Below are 15,331 nucleotides of genomic sequence, written 5' to 3'. Positions count from 1 at the left end.
TTTTAATTGTCTATATAGCAGACAATAAACTGGCCCCATTTTGAAAATATTACTGAGTAAGGAAATGTAAAGTAAAAGCCAAGTATGGTCTGGATATTAAACTTGTTATTTTATTAGTAAATCACTACAGCCTAGTGCAGCACTACTACAAATCTACTTCAAGCATGGGCCAAACCAGTTACCCCAATTTGAACTACGACTAAACTGATCAGTTTCCAGTATCAAATGCTGTCTCCTCTGGGTGGATCCGGCTCAGGGAACTGGAAAGTGAAGCAAACTGGACCAGCAGTCATGGCAACACTCACAGGGACCAGCAGGGAAAGGGTTGTGGGTGATGGTGAATTTGTTGGATTGATGTGTGGAGGAAAGGGTGTAGTGGCACCCTGGGGGAATCCTTGGTAAGCGGTGGTGGCGGAGATGACTTCTGGTTCAGTTATGCCACAAATACCCATGAATATACCAGTCGCTGCGATCTCTGGCTGTGGTGAGACCTCTGTATCATGCACAGTGTCTTGTGCAGGATCAGGAGGAATGTCAGTGCCATGAGCAGCCTGTGAAGGATCAACTGGCACGAGCTGCGAGGCATCAGTGAAGGTTTGTGGGTCCTCTGAGGGCAGCGCTGAAGTGTCGGGCGTGGCTGGAGAAGCTCCTGAGTCTGCAGAGGGAAGAAGGCCTGCGCTGCCTGCAGGGTCAGTCTCCTCTCCAGCAGGAGGAATGCCTGTCTCTGTAAACGCTGTTTGCAGGGGATCCTGTGAAGGCTCTACATGAGTGGCAGCTTCTACTGATTCATTGGATTCATCGGACTCTGAGGACTTGGAGGAACTTCCATCCTCACTTAGATTAACCTAAGCATGGGGAACAAGACAAGATAAGTTGTCTTACACCGCTTTACAGTGGTATAAGTGTAATGACAGAATAGCAGCACTATACTCACTGGTTTGGACATGACTGCAGTCACCATGAAGACAGCACAAAGTAAAACCTGAAGAATCGTCATTGCCATGTGTCCTATATTTGCTGAAACAAATACACCATAAGTCATTTTAACTGAAAACCCCTGAACCCCTCTACCCCTACACAAGAACTGTTCCTGAAACCCATCTGGAATCTTTTTCAATGCCAACATGCACCAGTCACTTTTGTAGTCAATACATCTGCTGTTATTTGACTGTAAATGCAATTTCACTCATCCTGTTGATGAACGTTACTCATCACATCTGTACATTATCTGCACAATAGTATATATTTTTCATTCTTGTGTGCACTACATCTTACACTGCAGGTCATATCCTATCAACCCTATGCCTTTTTTACTGCGTTCTTGATGTTGTGTATTTATATGCTGCTTCAATACTAATATGTTGCTTCAGAGCTTGCATTGTTTTTACTTTTATGTTGAGTATTTATATATCTACTTTTGTGTACACCCGGGATCAGAGAGAAACAGCATTTCAATGCTACTATATACTGCTCCAAGACATTTCATGGGCAGATATTGTAATTTTTACCCTCCCACAGCAACCTGACAGCTTCAGGTCATTATTCTTTTTCATACAAAGCATCTTCTTAAAAAATTATGCATTGTCCATCGTTGGGTTTTCCTAAAAAAAGTGAAAGATATCTGCAACTACCTGGAATACTTCAACCCATATGATTTGGTTGTAACTTTATTGCGGCTGTTTGCTTTAGGAGTTAAATGGGTTGTAAGTGACAAATGCACTGTGTGAATGTGTGTGAATGGGTCAAAATCTATATAGTGAAGCCCTTTAACAGTTCATCAAGACAAGAAAAAGGCTGTATAAATAGAGACCAATTCGTTCATGTTCCAAGATAGAGACCCCAACTTCTAGAAAAGTCTAACATTTTAATTTACATTAAACAGGTTAAATATTCATACCACTACATAATATAAAGTTAAATACAAAAAATACCAGACCTACCTTGATAGGATGAGCACCTCGTATCCCTGCAGGACACAGCAGACCAATTCTAAAATGCAACAACTTTACCAAAAGCAATATTAAAATCAATGCTCAATTCGGCTTAGCCTTGTATTTATATGACTTCTGGTGTGTGTGGGTACAACCAATCAGTAAATCATCTTGTTCAGGACGTTAGACAATTTTTGACAAACAATTAAAGTTAATTACTGAGCAGCCTCAGACACAATCAAATTTAACAACGCTTTGAGGATAATTGGAGAATAAGGGTGCTAGACATGACCATACATAAACAAAGTAATCATGTGTTTTGTGGTTTTGGAGGAAACAATGGGAATATTCTGGTTTAGACTTAAACGTTATTGCCATTGCTAGGAAGTGTCTCTTCACGGACAAAGAAAGATGCCCGGTTTGGATAAAAATGTTTAATATAATTGTTGGCTTTTGCTAAAACAACATTCCTTCCTGAATTCATAATAGGCATACTTCCTATATTTAGGGCATATCCAACGGATGGACTGAGGAATCTATTGGGCCCATTTTAAGGCCTATGCGTGCCTGAAAACTTTGCTCACACTCATCCTGTCTGTTGGAGAAGTTGATATGTTATGGGTATGGTGGAAGGACTTGAATAGCCCCCCCTAACAGTTCAAAAACAATTAAAGCCCTTTAACTTTGCCCTAGATGCCCCAATTTGATTTTATTGGTCAGATTTGGGATTTTTGCCGCTTCTCCCCCTCTACCTTGACAAAGTCCTCCTTCAATTTGATCAATTCTAATTTGTCTGTCTAGTCTTAATGATCTGATAATGTTAAATAACTAAAGTTTGTTTACGTTTTTTTGGCAGGTCATTAGTGTTGATTTTCATTTTGTTGTAGAAGAAAGTACTTAATAGCTGGCTTGTACATGGTCAAATCTTTATCATGCCTCATGTCTGCAAAAGCTTAGCAGTGGCAGATGTGGGATTGTTCTAAGACAAGGACTATAAAGGGGCCACAATTTACACAGAGGGGCTAAATATGTCCAACATCCATCACAATTTTAGATTCAGTAAGGTGCATGTTTAAGCCATTCCTTGTTTACCGTTAGCTTTATAGCTTTGAGCAAAGCCACACAACAAATATATTGTTTCATGTCATATTTATTAATAGTATTATCAGCTGGGGCCAGTGCCCCCTGTTTTTTGGACAAGACATTTGCATTAAAAATCCTTCATATTTTATAAAACAAGATTGATCAGCAGATTAAATCTTAATAAAAATATGACAAAAAATCTATCTTTTAATAACTGGGGGGGGGGGGGGGGGGTTGCTGGGGGGTTGCTTGTTTGATGAAGTGTGCCAAACCCCTGTGGAGGATTCCTCTGCTGCAGCTGGAGTGGACGTCATTCACAATTGGCTCTGAGCTCCACAGTTTTCCCGCTCTCTGTCCATCAGCAGGAAACACACACGAGCCTCAACACAAGTGAAGTGTGTGAGGTTTGTGTCTCAGGCAGCAAGTGGACAATTTTGTCCTGTCCACACACTGTTACACAGGGTAACACTGTGCTTGAGCAAAGTGTCTGAATCAACTTTTATTAACTCATTCATTCATGTTGTAAAATGCAAAAGTTAGATTTTTATTTGTTTAAATTTCATAAGATCTAAATATTCTCATTTATCTGTATCGTCATTAATTTGCTGAATGTAAAATGATAAAAATAATAAACCCTATTTATAAAGCACCTTTCAAACACAGTTACAAGATGCTTTACCAGGTAAAAATTAAGAATTTAAGGCAACAATAGGAAACATTTAACCAGCAGTTTGTAAATCACACAGAATTAGAGAATAACATGTTACAGATGAGAAAAAAGTCAAAACAAAACAGAAATAAAACAAATTGAAATGATTAAAATAGTTCAGAGCTTTATTGAAACTAAATCAATACAAATAAAAAGTTGAAGGGGAATTCAGATTCCTACTTCTTATAAAACAAACTTCTGAAATATGAGTTTCACAGATGAATTTTCACAAATGAAGCCTTTAGTGAACTTTTCTCTTCTCACTGGACTTTGACTCATGTTTGTCTCATGACGTAATGATCCTGTGTTGTCTTGTGTTTGTGTCTCTTCATCTGTCTGGTATTTGGTTCTAATTTTGTGTTTCTGATGGTTTTACGTATTTTTTTTAACAACCCAGTTTCTGCTCTGATAATAAATTTGACTCGTCCTGTCAGCTCTGCTCCTCCGTTCATCAAACTCTGCTCTGTTCAGACTTAACTGCAAATAAACAGCTGATTTTAAATCTGTCTCAACAAAATTTGTCCATGTAAAACTTTTCTCTTCCCATTTACACTCAAACGTTTGAAACAAGTTTAATATTAAGATCCAGAGTCTCTTTAATGTGTGTATGTGAGGTCAGAGGTCAAAGGTCAGGATCTATGGTCCCTCAGGCTCTCTGAGTGAGTTTCCTCTGGTTTGCCACACTCGGTCCTGTATTGGGATTTTTAATACATAACACGACAAACAATTATCTTCTGGTTCATACAATTCAACCTAGCTGCGGCTAGGGGCCAGAGCACTCATGTCACTTTCAGACTTTGAATCAATGGCTCTGAACAATGAAATCACATTTGATTTATACTAAATAAGCCCCTCCTTTCACAGAGGTGGAATGTTTATCCAATCAGCTCTCTGCGTGTTGTCTTCAGGCTTAGATTTGGTCACCTTCAATCTGAATGAGGACCCCTTCGAAGTCTCACTACACATTTACATCAGGCCTCTGCTCAGTAAAACCTGTTTCTCTCAGTGAAACCCCCTGTTCCCGTCGTCTGCGCCGTTAAACACCTATGGTCACCCTGTTGCAGACAGTAAGATAACCCCTGCTGTGAATACCCTTTTGTTTCAGCAGCAGGACCAGGAGTCTCCAGCCAATACACATCAGCACAGAGGATTTCCCCAGTCTAACTGCAGAAAACATTCTTGCAACAACATTCTATATATATATACTTGTCCATCTTTCATCAAACTTATCTAAATACAAAATGTCCCATCACAGTCCTTTCACTGCTTTCACTGGCCCAACAATACAAGTGTGTCCTGTTGTACATCACGTTATAGACAATGTGTGGCCTCTTCAAAGCCTCAATTCAAACCTTTCACATTAAAACACTGTTTTTACTGAATGATGCTGCAGTAAAAGTTTGAATTGAAATGTACATGTTCTCCTTTGGTTTTTATGATTTCACTCAGTGCAGATAAAGAGTCTTCACTTCATCAAACATCTTAAGGCAACAACACTGAGTTTGACTAAAGTCTGACTCTCAATAAACTGTGGATTAATGACACAGTCTCTCCTCAGGCGACATATGATCTGATCTGTGAGGATTTAAATTCGCTGATAAGATCTTTTTTCATGGAAGTGAAATAAATTCATAAAAACACATGTTCTTCATCATAAACAAGAGAAATATAACAACATGACGAGGAATCATCATTTTTATCTGACAGTTTGTTTATTCAACGAGTCACAATGAGAATTTGACAGCGCCAACTAGAGGTGACGATGCGTCACAACAACAACTTGTAGATGTCTACAAGACACAGTGAACTCAGAGAGAGTGAGGGAACAAGTGTCTTTATAAAAGACAGTCGACAGCATGTGAGGATACAGAACCCCACCGCAGAAAAAAATCCAGCAGTAGTTCTACTGCGCCATGTCCCCCGGGGGTTTCCCCTCGCCAATTATCTTAGACTCCGCCTCCCGCAGCCATGTGAAGAAGGCCGTTACAGACTTAAGGGCAACGCCTTTACCCAGCTGCTCGGTCTTTGCTCGTCCCCCACTTGCATTGGGCTATGGTAGTGGAGTTCAAGACCTTCCCAAAACAGTTCATACCATGTCTGTTGCATATTTAGTTTCCACCCTGTAAGCCAGGGGTTTTCAACATGGGGTCCACGGCCCCCTGGTGGTCCGCGACGGCATTGCAGGGGGTCCGTGAAATTCGCTTTGATATTTCAACACATTTCAAGATTACTCTGGAATATCGTGAAAAATATATAAAATAAGAAAAATATGTCTAAAATGATATTAAGGTGATGAGGGGAACCTTGAAACCGGCTTGGGGCTAGAAACTGCCAGTAGTTTTCCCCGCCGATGCGTGTTAAAGGTAGATGTAGAAGAGCGGTTGAGCTAGGTAGAAAAACTCTCAGGAGGTCTTGGAGATTTAGTTTGTATGATGGGAATTTTTATTTTCCCAAAAATAAGGCCCAAATGGACAGAATTAATAATGAAAATATTAAATAAAACAAAAGAGCAAAAACCTCTTGACCCAAAATGACCCATTTTTATCTCCCTGTTACTCATGTGTGGGCCTCGCAGTCACTGGAGCAGTCTGCTCAGTCCTCCCCCCTCTTCCCTCTTCCTCCCCCGCTCATTACCCACATTCTCCTGATGTCTCCTGCTGTTGTGTAACATCCATCGCCTCACAGCGGCCGGCTCGCTGCGGGGTCCTGACAGGTCGACTCCCCAGACGACTACTTGCCTCCGCTGGCAAAAATTAAAGCAAACAGCTCCTCAGCTCTTGCCTTCGCTGGCAAGCATCATGTCAGACAGGTCAAGGTCCTCCAAGAGGCGGTGGAAGCGGCTGGAGATGCTTGAAGATGAAACTCATCTCATCCCCCTCAAAGGCTTCTTCTGACTTTTGCTCAAATTCTTCTCTTAGCCCACTTCCATGGTTTGAGGAAATGTAGAAATCTTTTCCACCCTTTTTTCTTCTTTTTTGTCTCAGGTTTTACCTCAACTGAGACCTCTAATTCATCAAGTGAGACCTCTGATTCCTCAAGTGAGACCTCTGATTCCTCAACTGAAACCTCTAATTCATCAACTGAGACCTCTGATTCATCTCCTGAGACCTCGGATTCATCTCCTGAGACCTCTGATTTCTCTCCTGAGACCTCTGATTCCTCAAGTGAGACCTCTGATTCCTCAACTGAGACCTCTGATTCATCTCCTGAGACCTCGGATTCCTCTCCTGAGACCTCGGATTCCTCATCCGAGACCTCTGTTTCATCATTTGGCCTTTGGGCTGAGTCCTTTGAGTTATGGGGTGGGATGGGTGGTTTATCGATTAGAACCGTTGGCTCAACATTTGAGACCTTTGGAATATGGTCTGAAACCTCTGAGTCATCGTCTGAGACATCAGTTTCAAGGTCCAATGATTCAGAGTCATCAACCGACCAATCAGTGCTCTCTGAGTCCTTCATCTCATGATCTGAGACCTTTTCCTGGTCAAAGTCAACTGGGTGGCTCTCGGCAGGCGGAGAAGGAAAGGAGGCTGATTGCTTCAGCTGGTTGTTGCAGTGCTCTAACTCTGTGATCTTTGTGTTGAGACACAGAATAGTTTGGTTCTTTTCCTCAATAATGGTCCTCTGTTGAGACACTACACTCTCTAAAAGCTCTGCCTTCTTTTTAAAGAGGGATCCCTCCAAGATCTCTTGAATGCAGGGCACATTTTGGGAGCCGGTGATAAACGTAAGAAGTAATGTTAGCAGCATCTCCTTCTCTGCTTTTTCTTCTTTGTATTGTGGCTCCATACGGTGAAGGTCCTGCTGAAGCTTCTTAATAAGAGTGGTTATCTCTGCACTAAGGGAGCTCCCCCCCTTAATTGTCGACACCTCACGTCTGCCTTTGAGCAGATGGTCCTGGGTGGTTCTTGGTAACCTGTTCCATGTTGCCATCTTGCTTGAGAATCAACCGTTTTTACACAGATTTTTCTAGATTTGTTTGAGGTTTTTAAATAAAACCATCATGGAAAACCAAATGTTAAAACTTCCTTCTAGCCACATGCACGCACACACACACGCGCGCGCGTGGGCACATCAGTGGGCCGCGGATTACTTTCGGATTACCAGTTGAAAACCCCTGCTGTAAGCCATCAAAACTGACTCAGGTGCAAGGTTCAAAGGTCATCCCTGAGGAGCAGGAGCCATCCACAATTTTCCCACTGACATGTTACTCCCGAGGTAAAGACCTTTATGATGATATCTTTGCTTTTGTTCTACGACAAAGTTTACATTTCATCTTGCTCCAAGCACAGGCCATCTCAGGTGTACTTTCTCAGACCCCTTTAAGGTCCAAGCTAGATCAAATCTGTCAAATCTGTTTTAAGTGGTATTTAATGGCAAGATATGTTCAAAATATATATTTTTGCTTTATACACAATCATGTGTTTCACTTTGGACCAAGTTAGAGACATCTTTGTTCAGTAACAACCCAATTTCTCACAACCCAGCATCATACTGTTTGCCCTCCTCCCCTCTGGGAGGCGCTACAGGGTCCTCTATTCCCGGACCAGCAGTTTCAGGAACAGCTTATTCCTGCGTCTGTCACTCTGCTGAATCACCATGGTGCAGACTTCATGTGTTTTTTTCATATCAGGGTTAGGGTTAAATGAATGTCCGCCATGTTTTTTGTTTTTACGAAAAGAGAGAGAAGCGCATAGGTCTTGTGTCCCAAGCCTCCTGATTCACGATTTAGTCTAATTCATACGAATTCTAGTGCATTACTTTTAGTAGCATTTCCTACGAAATTTTGATGAGACCTGCCTGAACAGATTTACTGTGATCAGCTGAGACGTGAGTATTTAAAGTCACATCTGCATTTTAAAAGCAGCTGTTTAAAGTAGCGTTACGTCTCCTAAAGCTCTTTATTCAGAGTATTGGTGTTTATGTGTAACAGTGAAAACTAAACTTGTTTGCTACATTCAGTTTGTACATTGTTAGTCTTAGCCAGACTTTACTGAATTATTGTGTTAAATAAGTGGACATGCAGAATAGTGTATTTTTTTGTCACATAAATAAATTATAGGAAGTGTAATTTTACTAGAATAGACAGTCACATAGAGAACCTGAGGCTGATGTCCACCAACTATTTCCTTAGCTGAAATGATTATGATCTGATGAACTTTGAAGTAATAAACTTATTTTTAACATTTAAAAATCCGTTAAGGAGTTAACCTGGCACATGTATGACTTTACTTCAACACTGACTCCAGGTACAGACCTGTTTTCATAACTTACAAACAATCAAAGCAAAGTATTTTACATAATACATAATGTATTAAATAATAAATGTAATACTTTTAATGTGGAAGAACTCCATATTGTACATGCATTGTCTTGGTAGTGCACAGTTTAAATCCAAAAGTATATTCAAATACATAGTTGAATATCCACAGAAAATAAGGATACAAACTTTGTTCATAAGTAAGACTTCCTCTACAACAATGCCATACTTTTATGTTTCCTGTCATTTTATTAGGGACGGACGAGCCTGACGGACACAGCTGTGCTGAACCTATTCGGTCTCTTATGGCAAAGAAGAAAAATAAAACACTGGGTTCTTATCTAAAGGGTATCAAATCAGAAATGAAAAGATAAACATTGTTCTGATAAGTGTATATTTTTTTAACCAACCATAATGAATATAGAATTTAACTCTATTATCCATGACACTTAGCAATGAGCCAACTCTAAACAGTTGCAGGCCATCTTTAGTTAAGGGAGGAAAACATGAAATGTTGTGCAGATGAAGCTGGTGCAGGTCGTCCTCATGTTTACCAGCCTGAAGCTGCCGATCTCCACCATGTTGCTGCTGCCACAGTACAGTGCCTTGCATAAGTATTCACCCCCTTTGGACTTTTCTACATTTTGTCATGGTATAACCACAGATTAAAATGTATTTCATCGTGAGTTTATGTAATGGACCAACACAAAATAGTGCATCATTTGGAAGTGGGGGGAAATATTACATGGATTTCACAATTATTTACAAATAAAAATCTGAAAAGTGTTGAGTGCATATGTATTCACCCCCTTTACTGTGAAACCCCTAACAAAGATCTGGTGCGACCAATTGCATTCACAAGTCACATTTGCAAGTCACATAATTTGTAAATAGGGTCCACCTGTCTGCAATTTAATCTCAGTATAAATACACCTGTTCTGTGACGGACTCAGAGTTTGTTGGAGATCATTACTGAACAAACAGCATCATGAAGACCAAGGAGCTCACCAAACAGGTCAGGGATAAAGTTGTGGAGAAATATGAAGCAGGGTTAGGTTATAAAAAAATATCCAGAGCTTTGAACATCTCTCTGAGCACCATAAAATCCATCATAAGAAAATGGAAAGAATATGGCACAACCGCAAACCTACCAAGAGGAGGCCGTCCACCCAAACTGAAGAGTCGGACAAGGAGAAAATGAATCAGAGAAGCAACCAGGAGGCCCATGGTTACTCTGGAGGAGTTGCAGAGATCCACAGCTGAGGTGGGAGAATCTGTCCACAGGACAACTATTAGTCGTCTACTCCACAAATCTGGCCCTTATGGAAGAGTGGCAAGAAGAAAGCCATTGTTGAAAGGGATCCATAAAAAATCCCGTTTGGAGTTTGCCAGAAGCCATGTGGGAGACACAGCAAACATGTGGAAGAAGGTGCTCTGGTCAGATGAGACCAAAATTGAACTTTTTGGCCTCAATGCAAAACGCTATGTGTGGCGAAAACCCAACACTGCCCATCACCCTGAGCACACCATCCCAACAGTGAAACATGGTGGTGGTAGCATCATGCTGTGGGGATGCTTCTCTTCAGCAGGTACAGGGAAACTGGTCAGAATAGAGGGAAAGGTGGATGGAGCCAAATACAGGGAAATCCTTGAAGAAAATCTGATGCAGTCTGCAAAAGACTTGAGACTGGGGCGGAGGTTCATCTTCCAGCAGGACAATGACCCTAAACATACAGCCAGAGCTACAAAGGAATGGTTTGGATTAAAGAATGTTAATGTCTTAAAATGGCCCAGTCAAAGCCCAGACCTCAATCCAATAGAGAATCTATGGCAAGACTTGAAGATTGCGGTTCACAGACGGTCTCCATCCAATCTGACTGAGCTTCATCTTTTTTGCCAAGAAGAATGGACAAACCTTTCCATCTCTAGATGTGCAAAGCTGGTAGAGACATACCCCAAAAGACTTGCAGCTGTAATTGCAGCGAAATGGGGTTCTACCAAGTATTGACACAGGGGGGTTAATACTTATGCACCCAACAGATGTCAACTTTTTTGTTCTCATTATTGTTTGTGTCACAATAAAATTTATTTTTGCACCTCCAAAGTACTATGCATGTTTTGTTGATCAAACGGGAAAAAGTTTATTTAAGTCTATTTGAATTCCAGTTAGTAACAGTACATAATGGGAAAAAGTCCAAGGGGGGTGAATACTTATGCAAGGCACTGTAAATGCTGAGGACATCAGGTGCTGCAGTCCATTGTAAGTCACTTTGGATAAAAGACCTGAAAGAAATAAAACATTGTACAAATAAATAAAATGTCTTTCTACCTCATCTGTAATATTCAAGGTGATAACCTCCCACAGAGCTGTTGATAACAGTCCACATCAAGTCTCTCCACTTCTCTCTGCGAAAACATAATTATATAATTAATATGAGAACTGTTTTACAACACTGGTGTGTGGAGATTATAATCATATCTAAACTGTCTAATTCTCTCTAAAATTCCATAACAGGCTAAATAAACGAGGAGGAAATAGTAATGGTGGTTATACCAGCCTGTGTCAGAACATTTGTGAAACATATAGTTACTATCACATGCAACTTACACATGTAGTGTATTGATTTCACTTTTTAAAATTAAAATCAAGTGACAACCAAACACACGACTCTGTAGTTAACTTGCTTCAATCTGTTCATTACACTTGTTAAATAAACCATAACTTTTATAACAATTACATATTAAAAATCACTTGAGGCATGTAAGCATATGATTATGATAGATCAAGCAAAAGGTTTTGCTGTTGTGTAGTTTCCAGGTTACTTACCTCTAGTGAGTTTGTTATAAAGATCGCGACAATCCGGTAGCAGTAACAGTGCAGCGCTAGCCGGTTAGCACCGGCGGATAGCATTTCGCTGGTAGCCTAGCTCCTTAGCCTGAGCTAACCAGTAAACATTGAGCTCTGCTGGCGTGTCAGTCTTCATGCGGCCCTGCTCCTTGACCATTTATTGGTTAGCCAGGAACAGAGAGGAGTCAGCAACGGCAAGATGGCGCCGGCTGAATGCCTCCTAATAGCCTCATTTTCACTCTGCAGAAACCAACGGTTGAGGTCACGGACCCTACGTCCATTTATATATACAGTATGCTTTAAACTTATTAAAAAAACTAATTTGACATTTATCTTGCTAATTCTTGATATACCAACCAGCCCTTGGACAATGTTTAGAATTCCAAATTGTCAATAAGTGAATGAGTGAATACAATGACTCAGGTCTGGTTAGTCTTGCTCTCTTGATTGGAAGGAACCAAGCAATATTAAGTGCAACTAGAAAATTCCTCCTGCCGAGAAATTTCGAATGGGTGCCTTCTACGTCCGGGTCGAAAAGAGACTTTTTTGGGGGAAGAGAGAAAGACTGTGTCAATTTGAGAGAGAGGTGGAGAGAGAGAGAACCAGAGAGAGAGAGAGAGAATGGCTGATATAAAAGAGAAAGAAAGAGAAAGAGACAGACTGGCTGCTTTAAGAGAGAGAGATAGACAGACCCAGAGAGAGAGAGAGAGAATGGCTAGTATAAAAGAGAAAGAGAGAGAGAGAGACAGACTGGCTGCTTTAAGAGAGAGATAGTAAGACCCAGAGAGAGAGAGTCTGGTTTAAGAGAGAGACTTGATCAGCAGGTGGCGCTATCGCTAACATTGCCTACACACTCATCGATCTCTAAGGACAGGGCTCTGATCATGTGACAGGATTTTGGGGGGCGATTGCTAAAACTTCATTTTCACACCGACCTCTAGGTGGCGCTATCACTATCACTGCATACGCACTAATATATCTGTTCAGGTCTGGAATCTGATGAAGTGTGTTCAGTTTGGGACCGATAGCACAAACTTCATTTTCAGACCGACCACTAGGTGGCGCTATCACTAATAATGTGTATGCAGTAATAGTCTTGACTTGAACAGGTCAGGGCTCTGATCATGTGAAAGGATTTTGGGGGCGATTGATCAAACTTCATTTTCACACTGACCACTAGGTGGCGCCATCACTATTAGTATGTATGCAGTAATAGTCTTGACTTGATCAGGTCAGGGCCCTGATCATGTGACAGGATTCTGGGGGCGATTGCTAAAACTTAATTTTCACACTGACCACTAGGTGGCGCTTTGACTATCACTTCATACACACTATTACAGGAAACCGAAGAGGAGCCAATCACAAAGTTGTTCAAATCATTGAGAGTTGTATGTTAAAAGAGTTCAATAGTCCCCTTCTGAAAAACAATGTTTCAGACCTGACCTCACCTGGATTTGAAGTCTCCACCTCTGGGTCTCTATCCCTCTGCTCTACCCACTGAACTACCTACAGTGTTTACCATCTCCTGTGAAGTGTAATTATAAAGAATCCTTTCCCCCTCTGGCCCCCCTCCTCAGTGATGTGACTTCACTAACGACGCACCTGTGACACAGAGTGACAGATTGGACCTGAGGAGAAGGTCCCGAACAAAATGCTCGAATTGAAAATCTATAACTCCTATCCGTAAAATGAAAACACCGTGAGAATCAGAAGGCTTGGACGAACAAGTACATATCTATATCATTATTTAGAGCCAAAAAATGACGCCATGCGAGTATTTTAGAAACCTACTTCTCATTTCACTCTAACACCGTCATCAAACAAATACTTGTTACTCAAAAACTATAAGTCCTATCTGGAAAATGAACACATTTTGAGAACCACAAGGCTTGACACTACAACCAGATATATTAATATATTTGTTCAAAAGTAATTTTTGGCCTCTATTGGTTTTGAACTCACAACCAGCGGATCACTGAATCAGCGGCGGACCCACTAATCCAATCACATTGACTTTAGATATCATTGACAGTTGATTATTTAAAGAATTCAACAGTACCCCCGTGAAAGACAAAGAAAAAAATTCAATGTTTGTGTCTTACCCACACTGAGACTTGAAACCTCCACCTCTGTGTTACTGTCCCTCTGCTCTACAGACTGAACTACCTGCAGTGCTGATTATCACCTGTGAAGTCTAAAAATAGATCTCACTGTCCCTTTTGGCCTCTCCCTCTGCGTGTGGCATGATGTGTGGCTTTTAGTCAATTGGTTTTATCTGTATACATGGTGTTGAAAATACAGATGAATGCTAGTTTGTATCACCACAATTCTTTCTCTTAATGAACACTCTTTATTTAATCTTGAATGGCAGCACAGAACATTGCTGATAATTGTTTTAAGATTTCACTTTATATATTAGCTTTTATGCATAACTTGTGGGAGGACTTTTAGTGTGACTCCCTGATTATGACAGGTGCGACGTGAGAGAGGGAGACATTATAGCTCTGGAGAACGTCCCCAACAAAATGCTCTAATTCAAAATCTATAACTCCTATCTGTGAAATGAAAACACCGTGAGAATCACAAGGTTTGGACGAACAATGACATATCTATATTATTGTTTAGAGTCAAAGAATGAGGCCGTAAGAGCAGTTTAGACATTTTGAGAATCAACAGTTTACACTACAACCGGATATATTTTTTATTTGTGAGAGCTGAGAAATGGAGCCGTGGGAGCGATTTACGTTTTATTTTTCAGTTTTAATCTTTTCAGAAAAATATTCAGAATTAACATGGGGCTCCAATGGATGACAGGTTCCGGAAATAATTCCTCGATTTTTCGATGCGGATATAAGCCCAGGTCCGAGAGATTTGAGAGTGACATGTCTGCGAAGGAAACAATCTCACCACCTCAAATATCTAAAAATCATGTCTGAGGACCTCCGTTTGGGGATTTGAGAGCAGTTTTAGTGCACCCGGGGTACCTCAAAACAGGTAATTTTTGCACTCTCGCTCTTTAGGGCGAGAGACCTTGAGTCCCATTCGTCGTTTTTGGTCGCGTTATCGCGATCTTTGAGCGAACCGGGGGACGAATCAAAATTTTGAATAACAGCACACTATTCGACGTAATTCCGCAGGTTTATTTGTAGGTCTCGTGATTGTGCGACAATTTGTAGGAGGAGAAGTGCGCCGAAATAAAGACGGAAGAAGATATAAGAATAATATACACCACGGAATAGTAATATGTAATGCTTTGCATGGCGCGTTGCGTCGCCATTCTCTCTAACGCTTTGCAGGGCGGAGCCCTGCAAAGCATGGACCTAGTGGTGCCTGCCACTAGGCGGCACCCATAATTACAATAGGAACTCACCCTGTCAGTGCCCGGGCCCTAATAATTAAAGCCCTCAAAAAGCCAATTAATTTGTCTGAATAATAAATAAAAATTAAATAAAATACAAAAGAAGCGCTGGGCAGGCCTGAGCACATGTATTTTGAAGCGT

Source organism: Pleuronectes platessa, chromosome 4 (assembly GCF_947347685.1).
Source record: "Pleuronectes platessa chromosome 4, fPlePla1.1, whole genome shotgun sequence".
Lineage (NCBI taxonomy): Eukaryota > Metazoa > Chordata > Actinopteri > Pleuronectiformes > Pleuronectidae > Pleuronectes > Pleuronectes platessa.
Note: the sequence above shows the minus strand (reverse complement) of the source record.